Genomic DNA, 15,840 nt, shown 5'->3' with positions numbered 1-15,840 from the left:
TTTAAGTTACTGCTAATTAAAATGTTAAGGAAAACAAATATAACGTTATTAATCTGAAATGTAGCAAATTAATTTTCAATTCATTCAGGTACAATTACCAAACATATCTCAAGGTCCTTTTGTCTTTTTATTAATTTAATTAATGAACTAATTATATAAAACTATTGTCAGTGCACTACAAATAAACTGGTTCTATGCCTTTACTTTATTAATAAAACTTTTAATAAAAAGTTGAGAGCGGTTGATTTAATTTGCTAGAGTTAAATGCACTTTATATGGTGTAACTGTTTACTTTTCTTACAAAGATAATGCTTGAAGTGCAGGATAAACCTCTTGCTGTCTGTCGACATGCAATAAATATCGAAAGTTATGCGCAAACACCTGTCTGTTCTACTCATTTCAACTGACTTGTGAAAACTGCTAAAAAAAAATCCAAATTCTTTGACATATAGCAACTTTTTTTTTAACAGTAACGCAAATAGTTACTTTCCCTGGTAACGAGTTACTTTTATTTTATAGTAATTCAGTTACTAACTCAGTTACTTTTTGGAACAAGTAGTGAGTAACTATAACTAATTACTTTTTTAAAGTAACGTTCCCAACACTGCCAATGAGATTGCTGGAGCTGCGCGTGGGAAATCATCACTGATCTATTCACCTTATTCCGGAAGTAGCACTGGGTGGCGCCATCCGCGTAATCTCACTTCCTGGTTTAGCTACTTAGCGCTTTGTTTGCCCTGGTCCAATCTGTTATCTGTCTTGATATAAGTAGATAGACTAATATTATAGCCAAATGCGTTGGCCTATGGTTATTAACAACTGCTGCAACGTACTAAAGTACATTTCACTTGAAGCTTTTGAAACAATGCCACAATCAAATTATTTAATAGCTGTGTCTTTCTAATAGCTATTACTTAGTTATGAAGATGTGCACAAACACTACTACATGTAAAGTTTGAAACATTATTACACCACAGTTTGTTTGCTTATTCACCAGATACATTTGCAGTGTATAGCCAACAGATGAGAAAAAAATAGCCACGAACTGGTGTAGAAAGAAAGTAGAGCCTCAACTAGATGAACAAGAGGGTAACGTTAGCTTAGCTAACTGCTAGCTGCAATTTCTTATGGTTTGATCTCTAACACAAGTAATGGCTGTAAAATAAATCCAGCGACTGAATTATAGAGGACCATAGCTTTTAAACAAGGTATAGCATGTGTATGTGTCCTGTAGTGAGACCATTACAACATTAGATGTTTGTGGCTAATGTAGGCTAAACACTACACATCGGCCGGGCTGCGATCAGACAGGCAGACGGGTCATATAAACACCTAAAAGTCGTTTAAAAATTACCCAGAGAAACAGTGCATTGCTGTGCTGTTGGTACACACGTACATAGCACATTTGGCACAAATTAGCTTATCTTATGTGACATTTTATCAGTGAGACTTCTCTGCAGTTCTCCTCGAAATTGAATGAGGGTCCGCTAAACCGGAAGTTGGTTTACAACGGAAGTACTGGACAGAAGTAAAAGTGGGCGGGGCGGAATAAGGTGAATATAGAATGACTGGATAGCTCATGACGTTCTAAACTGCCACTAGGCAGTAAAGCCACCGGAAGTGTTCGAGCGGCCATCTTACGATTCCCTACCAGTAGAGGGCTCCAACGCCCGTTATACAGAGATTGGTAGCCCACATGGAAAGAACCTATATGAGGATATATGCGCATATATGAAACCTATATGCAGTTTATGCACATATATGCTGCATATATACAGCATATATGCACATATATGATCATATATATGCGTATATATGCCACATATAGGCAAAATTGAGGTGCATATATGTGCATATACAGGCCATATAGGTCTCCTGTATTGCTTCTTTATATCAAATCAAATCAAATCAAGTATATTTGTATAGCGCTTTTCACAATACAGATTGTATCAAAGCAGCTTCACAGTAAAAATAAAATAATACAACAAAGTTTGTTTCTAGTGGAATTTATTGATTGATAGAATAAAATTAAATATCCCCAAAATATCCCCAACTGAGCAAGCCAAAGGCAACAGTGGCAAGGAACCGAAAAACTCCATCAAGTGACCTAATGGTGTCCTAAAACTCCATCAGGTGACCTAATGGTGTCCTAAAACTCCATCAGGTGACCTAATGGAGAAAAAAAAACCTTGGGAGAACCCAGGCTCAGTCGGGGGCCAGTTCTCCTCTGGCATTTATGAACTAGAGGCCGGATTGTAGTTTGAAACTGTGAGATTAACAATATTATATGAATGCCTGGCTGAAAAGATGCGTCTTTAATCTAGTTTTAAACTGGGAGAGCGAGTCCGAGCAACGAACAGTATCAGGAAGGCTATTCCAGAGTTTTGGAGCCAAATGTGAAAATGCTCTCCCTCCTTTGGTGGATCTGGATATCCTAGGTATGACCAAAAGCCTTGAATTTATTGATCTTAAAGAGCGCGATGGATTATAGGGTGATAGAAGATCCGTTAAATAGACTGGAGCTAAGCCGTTTAGGGCTTTATAAGTCAGTAGCAATACCTTATAATTAATACGGAACTTTATAGGTAGCCAATGTAGTGATGATAAAATCGGTGTTATATGATCATATTTTCTTGATCTAGTAAGAACTCTAGCGGCTGCATTTTGGACTAACTGTAGCTTGTTTATTGAGGATGCAGGACAACCGGCTAATAAAGCATTACAGTAATCTAGTCTCGAGGTCATGAATGTGTGGCGTTATTATAAGCAAGAGATTTAGAAACCACGATAAGTTTGTACCAGACTACGCCACCCTGGTGGAGAACCAGGGAAATACCTCAACGGAGGACACACAGGTAAGTATTACTCACTGAGGGCAAAGACTTAAACCAGTGAGACCAGGGTCACAATACAAAATATATTTTATTGTATTTAAAACATCACAATTATTCTTAAAATCACATGGTATAGAACATTTCTCTTCAGAGCCAGGTTTCTCAGGGACAAGGCAGGCCGGGCGCAATCGAGAGGTCATCCAACCCTCCCTAACCTCACCCCAAATCAGACTGCAAAGCACTGCAAGGAAATCGTGTCAATGTAAATCACACACTGTGACATGCGTGCCTCTAGATCACGACAACCGGCCTCCCCTGCTCCACCACGACTACACTGGCTCCTGGAGACACACAAAAGATGGTCAATTGATTAAAGAACATTTATACCAAAACTCACAATAACATACACAAAGGTGTCACATCAAGAGCACTCCAACCTCCTCACAAGTGAGGCTAACGAGGAGCAGTGCTTAGTTGGCGGAACAGAATCCAGCACCACACATAAATGAATTATGACGCAAGAAAACCACGGATTAGTCTGAAATAATGTTAAGGAAAATCACTAGACATAATGACTACTAGTGATAGTTCACACGCCGTAGTTACAAAGTTAATACCACACAGTGAGACAAAACAACTGTAACCCCAAAAAACAAAAGAAACTATAAAGAATCAAAATAATAAACCAAATAAGCAAAACAGCAGCGGCATCTCCTTAACGTCCTCCCACCAGATAGAGTTTACAGATGAGGAAGTTTCCTTTAAGTCATAAAACACTAAACATTAGACTCGATCTATAACAGCTGAAATAAGAAGGGAATACGCTACTTACAATTTTAGATGACGTCACTCACGCGCTCCGTGTATGGTTACTCACAATGTGCGCAGACCAATCTGCCAGTCAACACTCACACACCGTTAGCACGAGCAGTAAATCTCTTTCCCTTTAACCAAACAGGACACATTAAGTCTATGAAATCCCCAGGGAAAATGGGAAAGAGATACTTACGTTTAGATGAACAGATAAACACCGCCCAAATGCCCGATATATGGGTACTCAATCCGCCGCAGTTCAGTCCGCCGGCCAGCACACACACATTTGCTATGTTAGCTGAGACTGCATACAGCCACCATTCAATGCCTACACCACCAGTAATGCTACAAATCAAACTATAAATAATACAGATTACAAGAGAGCGATCCACACCATTACAAAACACTGCTAGCCTTAACATACCTGGAGATAACCTGGAGTGGGACAGGAAATGCCAGGGGGGAGAAAGCCCGGAATCAGCAAGCCACGTAAACAGATGTCAAAATAAAGGTCTTTAAATACTCGCGCTGCTCTCACCTCATTGGTCCTCTCCCCATCCTCTAATAAACCAATAAACAAGCTCCTTTACCCTGCCACAAATGCATGAACTAACTTTTCTGCATCAGAAACTGATAGCATATTACGTAGCTTAGCAATGTTTCTAAGGTGGAAAAAGGCTGTTTTTGTAACATACGAAATATGATTTTCAAAAGACAGGTTACAATCGAGTATAACACCCAGGTCTTTTACTGTAGAGGATAAAGTAACAGGACATCCTACGATGTCAAAGTTGTATTGTGAGAGGTTCTGTGGGCGGTTTTTTGAACCGATAAGTATTACCTCTGTCTTGTCTGGATTTAATAAAAGAAAATTACGCGTCATCCAATCTTTTATATCTTTAACACACTCTGTCAATTTGGATAATTTAGCGTTTTCATCCGGCCGTGATGAAATATATATTTGAGTGTCATCAGCATAACAATGGAAACTAATTCCATGTTTCCTTATAATATTTCCAAGTGGCAGCATATATATTGAGAATAACAGAGGGCCCAACACAGATCCCTGCGGCACTCCATAGTTTACTGGAGTTATGATCGATTTTTCTCCATTTAAATAGACAAAATGGTAGCGGTCAGATAAGTATGATCTAAACCAGCTTAATGCTTGTCCTTGAACACCAGTATAATTTTGTAGTCGGTCTAAGAGTATTGTATGATCTATAGTATCGAACGCAGCACTTAGATCAAGTAAAACTAGTATTGAGATGCAGCCTTGGTCAGAGTAAATCATTTGTGATTTTAACGAGCGCAGTTTCAGTGCTATGATGCGGTCTGAATCCTGACTGAAACTTTTCATAGATATCATTTTCTTGCAAGAAAGAGCCTAACACATATAGGGCTTATATCCACATATAAGCCCTATATGTGTTGTAGTTTTGATTTCTGTTTTAGTGTTTTTAGTTTTCTGTGATCTGTTTTCCCCTGTCTTCTGTGTTTTTTGATCATATGTTTTCCTTTGTTCTGTTTTCCCGCCACTCCTTGGTTTCCATGTTTACCCTCATTAGTTCATTTGTATCACCTGGTTTCTCGTTAGTCTTGTCAGCTGTTTCTTGTTTCCTTGATCTGTTCTCCCTTGTATTTAAGCCCTGAGGTTTGCCTTGTTCAGTGTCGGTCAATGTTTGATGTTAGGTTCATTTGTATTTTGAGCGCACGCTCCCTTTTTTTGTTTGTATCTGCTTTATTGAGAATTAAAACCTCGTAATAGATCTCCTTCGTGTTCATCTCCTTCTTCATCCACCCCTGAGAACCCTAACAATATGTACATACAAGATATGTCTCCTATATTGCTCATGGCAGGATCTGGTCATTTTGTTGCTCATATCTCACTTTGGCAACTGTCATACATGATGCCTAGCTCATATTTTCTATTATCAAGGCAATAACTAAGAACTAACTAAAAAAAAATTATGCAAGAACTTACGTATGTGCGAACACGTGAATTTTTTTTTTTTTTTTTGTCAATCAAGCCTTTTTTCCAATTCCAAGTCACTTCCAGATTTACATTACAGCTCATACACATCCACACATTCACCATTACATCCACCAAATGCAATGCAAAATGCAATGGTTTCTGTATTGTCTTAATGCAGTTTTTTTTTTTTTTTTTGTGAGCATGTTTTTGTTCAGTCCGATGTAAATATATCTGCTGTGCATATGTTGCACTGACTTGTTTGGTGAAAAAAAAAAAAAATGTTTCAATAGCGTACCTGCTGCAAATATTTATGTAAACAATCTGAAGAATTTTCTACAATTTGAACTATTTTAGTATTATGGCAAAGCATACTAAAGTGATTTTATGCCCAACAGTGTAGTTGGTTAGTCAAAAATCTGGTGATATGAATCAAGTGTGTGCCATTTTGTGGTGAAGTGTGCAACCAATACTAAATGTAGTTTTGTTTGCAGTGCTTCATTTTGCATGATATATTAGGTATTTTGCAGTTTGGGTGTGTGGTTTTGTAAATTGTGTTAAATATAAGTATATAATTTTTTTTAATAAAACCAGGAAAAAATTTTTTCGCAAAATTGTGTGTTAGCAATTGGGAAAAAAAAATTGTTCTCAGAGCAAGGGTGCAGTGATAGGTCAAATTACTGTTTCATTCATGATTGGTTGATGTATTTAGTATTTGGCATAGCAACAAGATGCTGATTGGTCGAAATCGCTTCAGCCAAGGAATTTTCCAAACTGACAGGCAGCTGGAAGCAGACTATCGTTCGTTACACGACACAGCGCGGTCGAGTTTATTGGTTTATTTGAAATATTTAACTTGAAGACAAAATTAAAAGGTGAGTTCTGATAATTTATGTTTATATGTAATTCAAAAGTTGAAAAATATAAATGTTTCAGCCACTTGACGTTCATTTAGCGAGTTAAACTAGCTTTGCACCGAATGCTTTTTAGCCAAGTTTGACTTGTATAAGTTACACTTTTTAATCTTTGACTAGTATTAAGTCATTGCGTGTACATAATATGGCATTTTTTTCTCCATTATCCACTATAACTGTTAAAGGAACACTCCACCGTTTTTTGAAATAGGGCTTATTCACCTTCTTTCCTACATTTAGATAGGTGGGCAAATGCATTTTTGTCTCAGTGCATGCATTGTTTTAGTTTGACAGGGTCGGCGCTAGCTTAGCTTAGCATAATGAATGGAATCCTTTGTTGCCAGCTAGCATGTCCTGAGTGATATAAAATAAAAAAAAACCCCACTTAATTACTTCTTGTGTCCTGCATATTCACAACGAGTACAAATAGCGATGCAGGTTAACACTAGGTGATTTCCTAGGCAGATATTGACTTATATATTAAGGACTATATTAAGGGGAAGCACAGGCGAAGCACTGCTACTTGGGCATGATATCTCTGCGCCCAAGTAGCAGTGCTTCGCCTGTGCTTCTTCCTAATATAGTCCCAAGTCAATATCTGCATAGGAAATCGCCTAGTGTTAATCTGCATCGCTATTTGTACTCGTTATGAATACGCAGGCCACAAGAAGTAATTAGGTGGTTTTTTTTGGTTTTTTTGGTTTTTTATATCACTTTTACTCAGGACATGCTAGCTGGCAACAAAGGATTCCATTCATTATGCTAAGCTAAGCTAGCGCCGACCCTGTCAAACTAAAACAATGCATGCACTGAGACAAAAATGCATTTGCCCACCTATCTAAATGTAGGAAAGAAGGTGAATAATCCCTATTTCAAAAAACGGTGGAGTGTTCCTTTAAATGTTAACTTTGCTATTAGGCAACATACAATTGATTGCCCAAGGTCGCTGCAGCCGTTACTGCATTTTCAAATAGATGGAGAGCGAGAACTTCAGAGCACGAGCAACCACAACAAACATGGCTTCGCCCTCTATCGTCAGAACACACACTCGAATTATAAGATGAAGAGAAGAGGAAATTCAAAGGTGGGTTTTATGTTTATGTTTAACCAAATAACAAATGTATAAAGCGTTACAGCTTCTCAACATGACAATAACGAGTGTAAATTGTGTAATTAGGTACGAATCGAGTCGGTGATATTAACCGTATGCAAATATATTTTAAAGCGACTGAGTTTCTGTGTCGTGAGTACACATTTACAGGTAATTATTGTAAATAAATGCTTAACCAGAGGTGCCATGCTGGTGTACTTTACATTAGTCCACAATATCTTACTGTATGCAGTTGAACAACGTGACTGAACACCACTGAAAAGTGCACAGATAAAATAGTTGATCACTCGTTCTCTGTGTTTAAATGATTGCGATTTCCTGATTCTGCCCTAAGTCATATACAGGTCATTCATTTTAACAGAGAACTTTGTTGAAACTCAGCAAATGTGTGTTTGATTTTTAGATCATGAAGATGATGGGGTAATCTGCCAGTGCTGGTCTCACTGATCATCACACATCTGAAAGTCTTCCTGCATCCTCAGCTGTGAGGCAAGTATCATTACAATGAGTTATTTGAGTTTTTTAATCTTATGATATTTTTTTCTGGTGTGGTTGAATTTTTAGTCCTAAGAGTTTATTTGCCATAATGCAGGCATGAAAACTCACCTTTCGAGGGGTCGAGGCCGAGGCCAAGGCCAGCATTTATCCCCTATAAAGTTACCATAAACTTCGCAGCTTTAAAAAACAATCATCATTCCTAATGCCGAAACATGACAGCCAATACGAGTCAGAGTAACGTTAGGGCAGAAATGTTTTCAAAGTCTTTTACACCGCGAGTCTGACAACTGGACACACACTGCCGAACAAAGAACCGCACGTCGGAAAGCAAGCCTGAGGTAAGTTAGTTTACAATGTTGAGGTCTGAGCTGTTTTCTGGGCCCTGGAGGTGTTCTGACATGCTCTGACATTTGTGCTCATTTCTGTTACTTGTGACATTTTCATGGCTAAAGTCTAATTACACCGTATTCAGCACAAACTCTGCTACAATAATATATCAGCAGCATGTATGTAAAAGTTTGTAGTTTTGAGATAATGACATTTATGCGTGGTTTGTGAAAATACAAAAAAAAATTCTCACTGAAATAATGTCATGAAACCCATACTGATTATTTCTTCACGAGACTTTTGAAAATTGTATGACGTAGCCTAGAATATTTGCTCTAAAACTATGTGAAAATCACCCTGACTGCTCATTCAGATAAGACAATATATTGATTTAAAAAATTTTACGACGTGTTTTGTGCCACAAAGCTTTATGTGGGAGCTCATTAATATGTAAGCTTTTCTCACCTGAGTAAGACAAAGACCCTCCCCTAACGGCCCTATTAGGAGCTATCAGGCCCTGTCATTCTGAGCAACCTTGCACAATACTGTAAATGAGGAGATTTAAAAAAGAATGGCTTTTAGATTGTTTGATTTATTTACAACACAACATAATCCAAAGATAACCAATGATCCAAAGACAGAGACCTTTGTGCCATTCCTAAAAACATTGTACATACCTTTCATTTCCAAGGTGTTTGATTTTCACTTTACCATGTTCATGTACACTGAAGTCCTCAGTGGCATCTGGGCCCTGAAAAAAAAAAAGTGAACATACTGATATCAAGAGAAAGGCCTGCACGATTTTGGGAATACATTTTAGATTTTTCTGGTTAAAATTGCTTTTTAAAATTCACAGAATACACACACACACACACACACACACACACAAATGTTTCCAACAATAATATAATGAACACCAGGTTTGTTGTGCCTTGTTGGCATATGCGCAGTGCTGCATAAAATAATAATAACAATAACCTATAGCAATATAAATCTTCCTAAATATTTCAGTAACATCTAAGCTAGAGAAAAATATATTGATTATCATGTTACTTCAAATGTTTCCATTCGTTAGGATGATATGAAATGAGATAATAGTAAAAACATGAAGCCGTTTGGTGCGTTTTGCTTTTCGAATGTATCAAATATGACACATTCAAACGCGATCGCGCTCAAATATAAAACATTATGGTTACCATATACATATCTACGTTTGAGCAGATATTTACAAACACAGTAACAGTAAACACGGGTCTAAATATTATAATATTCACCATATATCTAGCAACAGTTCAACTGCAATGTGAAATTTATGCAACAATAACAAACTAATATGTAAGAATTTCTTACCTTACATCTTTCTTGTCTTCAAATCGCATTCTTCTTCTTCTGAGGTAATTCCATTGTAAGCTCACGGTGCGCCTTTCAAACTCGACGAAAAGCAGAGACTTGTAAAGTGTTTTGGTGTTTTGTTTTTGAGGTAGGCCTAATGAGCGCGATCGCGTTCCATGTGGAGATTTGCATGTGAATCTCTTTTGCGCGAGTGGGTGTGGTCAAATTAAAAGTAATTAGGAAGCGTTTGAGAAGCTGGACATCTTGTTGGTTTTATACAAATTACTTAAACAGAGAATATTTGTTTTCAGTTTGAATCCGATCATTTAAAAGTACACACTTAAATGTTTATAAAGGTATATGGCTCATAAATGTGTGACAAGTATTCGCTGAGTTTTGTTTCAGTTTATAGACGTGCTCAAGAAAAAAAAGTTCACCGCGACGGAGAGGCAGAACGCACACCCTGTTTATTTTCTTTATTTTACAAAAGCACAATGTTTTGATTTGATTGTAAGTGGACACATACAAAAGTAGAAATATCACAGATTCTTTTTTTATATATTTTTTTTCTGTATGACCATAAATGACGGAGAAATTTAAGTTTATTGTGCTACAATGTGGAGAAAATCCAGCAAAACGCGCCGGCGCGTTTGTCGACCCCAGAGGGTTAACTGTCCTGTCAGATACAGACAGCGATGTTGCCAATGTCATTATTTTTAATTTTGACATAGAAGTGGGCGAGATGATATCACGAGCGGGCGCGGGCGCCGTGAGCGCTGAGCGAGCAGGAACAACAGTTAGTGCAGTGTTATTCATTGCGCGGCTCGTGAGCCTCATGCGGCTCGCCAAGCTTTAATTTGTGGCTCGCATGGCGGTAAATAATACGGTGATATGATAATGCATTCACTAGAGATATTTCATAAAAACATTAATAACAAGTACATAACCCGTTAAAAACTTAAAGTGTCAGCTCTATTACAAATAATTTCGATTGGATTGAAAGGGGTGGTTTATAGAGAGAACGTGAAAAAACTTGATCGATTGAAAACCGAAACTGAAAGGACGACGTATGACGCGCGGAACGAGCTGTTCTCCTGATGAATAAAGTGTCATATAAATGAGTATCCTTTCATTCTATAATTCTCCTTTCACTCAGCATCTGTGAAGTGAAGCAGGACAACGGCCCACCAGTCCTTGTTTCAGATTATCATACAGACGACTGGTTTGGGGCATTTTTAATGCGTGATAAATACTTAGTAAATAGGTTTTTTTTCTCTGACACCCGAAGAAACACGTAGATCAGCGGCCTATTGGTTCTTTTCTTGATTTACACTGGGCTAGCCCAATCACATCTTTAATGTGAAGTATAGAAATATACTCTTTCAAGTATAGAAATTAGTACAAAACTAATTATGAAAGTCTCCTCTATTTTTCAGTGCATTTGTTTTACAATATATGGCTATTACTATCATGGGATTAATATTATAACTATTATTGTAGCAGTAATGTAGACAGACACTGTAACTAAAGGAGTTATGAAATTTTCTTTGTTTAATTTGCACCAGATTGATGAATTTAACATTAAAAAGCACAAAATTTTCTTACGGGGCAGCATGCCCCCGAACCCCCCTAGAGTGGCAAAGGTCCACTCATCACAGTGATCCAAAAATCTTGTGAGAAACACTGGTAATACTATGCCAATTATATTATATATAATATATATTATAATATTATGCCATTATGCGGGGGGCGGGATATGTATATGCCGCATCCTTCTCACCTTTTTTACCCCTGACCTGTTTTCATGCCTGCATAATGACAGAGTGATGTCAATCTGGATAACCCAGCAGGCACAGGATATAGACTACAACGTCGGTCAGACGTTGGATTTTGGTTGAAAATGAACGATCGGCTCGGAATCCTTTTTTTAAATCCACATTGAATTTTGCTACGTTCATTGCGGGTATTTATAAAAATGCAATCGTAAGTGTCTTAACTGTCAGTGTAAATGTTATTAAGAAAAAATAGCATTTAAATGATCATTTTACTACAATTTTAACTTGAACATGTTAAAGGGTTAATTCACCCAAAAATGAAAATTCTGCCATTAATTATTCATCCTCATATTCAATTTTGTGAAGACATGATCGCTTCCTTTATGATGAACAGGTTGAATTTAGGCATTTATTCACATAAACATTCATAAATTCACACATCAGTTACGGTAAACAGGAGCTCAAGCATGTTCGCTTGACATGCAAGAACAAACGAGGTTCATTCTCGTGTGTTGCGCAGCACATTTGAGAGAGGTTTGCTCTCACGTGTCAAGCATGTTCGGTTGAGCTTCTGTTTATGTTCGCCAATCATTGTTTAAGTGTGAAGAAAAGACTAAATTAAATCTGTTCATCATATAAATAGGGCTGTGGCGATAACCGCAATATTGCAGTACTGCGCTACTGACAAGGCTATACCCTTCTTGTTTTGAACTTCGTGCATGTGTATTGAATGTAAAATAAGTTAATAATGATAACAAGACTGTTTATCATGGTGGTTTGTATAGAGGCTTCGCTGATTTGCACTTAAGCCTAAACAGACAGTGAATGAGAGTGATCGACTGAGTGCGTGCGATGACCTGCGTCTGTTTTTGAGGTCAAGTCATATATTCATGAAAAGGTTGCCGTGTCCAAGGAAAGCGAAATATTTGTCTTGTCATCCTTTTAACGTTTAAGGGTATTTAACATGAATGGTGACAGTGTCAACCTGTTCATCATAAAGGAAGCGATCATGTCTTCACAAAATTTAGGCTAAACCATTAAATTCATATGGATTAGTTTTACGTTAAAGAGGTAGTTGCGTAGCCGTCTATGGGGGGTCAGAAAGCTCTCAGACTTCATTATTAAGATCTTCATTTGTGTTCCTAAGATGAACGAAGGTGAACCGAAGTGGGCGAGGGAGTGCGCTGTGATTGGCTGCTGTGAGAACCTGGCAGATCTATAACCAATTCAAACTGAATTTGAATCTAAAATCTTGTTCCGTATAGTTAATATATTTTGACATCCACACAGAGTTGTCTATCCATGCACAGGTCTTAAGCATTACATTTAATGACATTGGACAACTTGTGACTGGCAAAAATGTAATTTCTAATTATCATCATCTTTAATACAGACGAGAGAGTGTGAAACCATCAGCTGTTTGCCAGGTAAATAGTGAAGTCATAGTGAATACCATTAATAAACATAATGATTATATGGTATGTACTGTATATCTAAATTTTCTGTCTTTTAAAATCGTTTTTTTTGTTGTTGTTGTTGTTGTCCCCAGTCTGCCAAAAAAAAAACTGTCCAATCTATACCAACATGGAAAAAAAGAATTCTTGGACTGGAAGAAAGCGAGTTCTATTGGCAATCCAAGTGTATTAGTGGTAAGTACATTTACAAACCAATTAATTTTTGTCTAACAAATGTCAGTATAACTCCCAAAAATATGATAAACATTAAAGGGATAAGTAACTTACCAAAAAATATTTTATATCTGTCGTCATCTACTCTCACGTTTTTTCAGACCTTTATGACTCTGTGAAACACAAAACGTGAACTTTGGAAGTAGAGGTGTGCGATATGACGATGTTCTGGCACCTCTGTCCCAACATACTGAACAACGCAACATATATTCACATAAAATGTTAGCGCAGCGGAACGGGACACTGCAGTTCACAAAAGTTAAATGGTTTCAGTAAAACCATAGTAACTATGACTGTAGTAACAGTGGTTTTTGGAGAAAACTACAGTCATGGTTACTATGGTTTTATTGTAGCATTACTACAATATAACTGTAGTAAAACCATGGTTAATTTTCGTAAGGGCGTGGTTAATGAATTTGAAGACAATCAACATTTCTGTTGACAGTTTTAATGAACAGACACTTTTCTTTTATCTGAGATGCTTGTATAGCAACTAAAGGCACCAGACTTTTCCCTACAGGGATGAAATAACAAGGATTCTTAAATTGACCGCAGATTTTGACATCCGCAGAGCGGTCTTAATTTCCCTAAAACTGCAGAAGTTGTACTTCACCTGTGTTTTAAGCAAACCAAAAAACCCGGGAGTGGCTAAATTTTTCCTATCCATAAATTTTCTCTGCTTTGGATGCACGATTGACCGTGTGACTGTTAACAATGCAGTCCCCCATGATGGACATGTGCATATGAAAGAACGATGCCGCTAAAAAAAAGGGGGGTGATGTTTCCAATCAGAATTTCTTTCTGAATCCAATCAGAATCTTCCAATTGATGTGTTTACATGACGCATTTTTTATTATGATCAGCCCTTTATCCAAAATATGTGTCCAATCGCAGCTGTACTGTAAGCACTTTGGGTTCCTGATGAAGCACTATATTATTATTATTATTATTATTATTATTATTATTATTATTATTATACTGTCTTATTATTTTTGTCTTCTCTAGATGCTACATTGAAGAAGTGGCCGGCAGCCAGCCGAGGGCAGATAGGCATGTCTATCAATTCGAAGCTCACGGAGCTGAGAAGATCAACAAAATATATATATATATTTTTTTTTTCTGTTCAGTTTTTTGTCTTATTTTTGTTCTTGTACTATATTTTTGTTCTTGTACTATTTGATTGTTCTTAAGTAAATAAAAACTGTAAATTTCTACATTTTGGGCTTTTATTTATGTTGTATAGCAGCTATGGATTTCAATAATTTTACTAACATATAGGTGAACATATAGGTGCATATATACGTGGATATATGCACATATATACGTGCATATATGTAGGCCTACCTATATAGGTAGCCTACATGTTTGCACGTAGGCCTATATATGTGCACATAAATGTACATATAATAGGCTATAGGAAAACGGCCAATTTTATATATGTCACATATATTAAAAACCTATATCAAAACATATATTAAAACATATATGTTTATATAGGTTATTTCCATGTGGGTGGAGAACATGACCGTTGGAGAGTTTAGAAGAAGAGTCGATGGCGCAGATAAAAGTAAGTCCAGTTATATGTTAATGTCCATGTGTGTTTCTGGGACTCAATTAATAGTAACATTAATTATCATATGCGAAAATTATATAAACATTAGGGAAAAGTGCATAAACGTTTGAATGTCGATTCAGCTCTGATCTACTGAACGCCATGAACTTCGAAGATTGTATTAAATAATAACATCTGTTGGATTTACCCTTACGAAAATTACCCATTATTTACTACAGTAACCACATTTTTGTTAATTACAGGAAAAGCCTCTTAATGATGAAATGATCGTCTTCAGCTCTTAATGAGGTTTATACACTGATGTTTCTCACGCATTCATTGTTTTTTAGTGGAAGATTACAGACTATTCTTAAAAGGCAGAAAACTGGAGGATCATAAAACACTGCAGGATTATGGCATACTACGCAAACATTCTACACTACTTATGGTTAAACGTCTACGTGGAGGAGGTAAAAACAGTGTTAGTTAATAATGTTTAATCTGACTCTTCATGTCGTCACTGAAGACAAACTCTTGTTTTCTCTATAGCAGTGATTTTATATTAGTAATTCTTCAGTGAATTCTGCTCTTAAACTGAATGTATATTGTATTATTTTCTGTCATTATTAATATCTGTTACACGATTAAACCCCACAGAGGAACAGCAGTCAAGTGTCAGTTTATGATCACAGTTTTAACCAGTATTTTATACTAACAGGGAACGTTCTGGAAAGATTCTCTCAAAGTTATGATCAAACGTTCCTCCAGTAACATTACACATTTGTTCAGAGTTATCTGGTGTTTAATAATGTCCTCAGAACATCAGCACTAAAACATTATTTATACATCATTAATGGAGCTTTTATTCTGTAACGTTTTAGTTGGACGTTTTTCTGGTGTTTTTTAAATGTTACTTGTTTCAAAATATTCAACATTCATAAGTAACGTTTCCATAATATTTGTAAAATGATAATATGGAACGTTCTCTTAATGTTTTGCTGATTTTCACATAAACATGAATAAT

General features: G+C 36.7%; 1 long non-coding RNA gene across 1 annotated transcript; it reads left to right on the top strand.

The window, feature by feature from the left end:
- The first annotated feature begins 7,537 nt into the window (after nt 1–7,537).
- On the top strand, nt 7,538–14,357 carry LOC311071318. Its single transcript, XR_014603811.1, has 5 exons — nt 7,538–7,617; nt 8,048–8,133; nt 12,970–13,003; nt 13,126–13,225; nt 14,270–14,357. It is a non-coding gene; the product is annotated as an uncharacterized lncRNA (long non-coding RNA).
- Nucleotides 14,358–15,840: the final 1,483 nt, after the last annotated feature.

This window comes from Abramis brama (assembly GCF_963993115.1).
Source record: "Abramis brama genome assembly, chromosome: 20".
Lineage (NCBI taxonomy): Eukaryota > Metazoa > Chordata > Actinopteri > Cypriniformes > Leuciscidae > Abramis > Abramis brama.
Note: the sequence above shows the minus strand (reverse complement) of the source record. Positions and strands in the feature narration are given on the sequence as shown.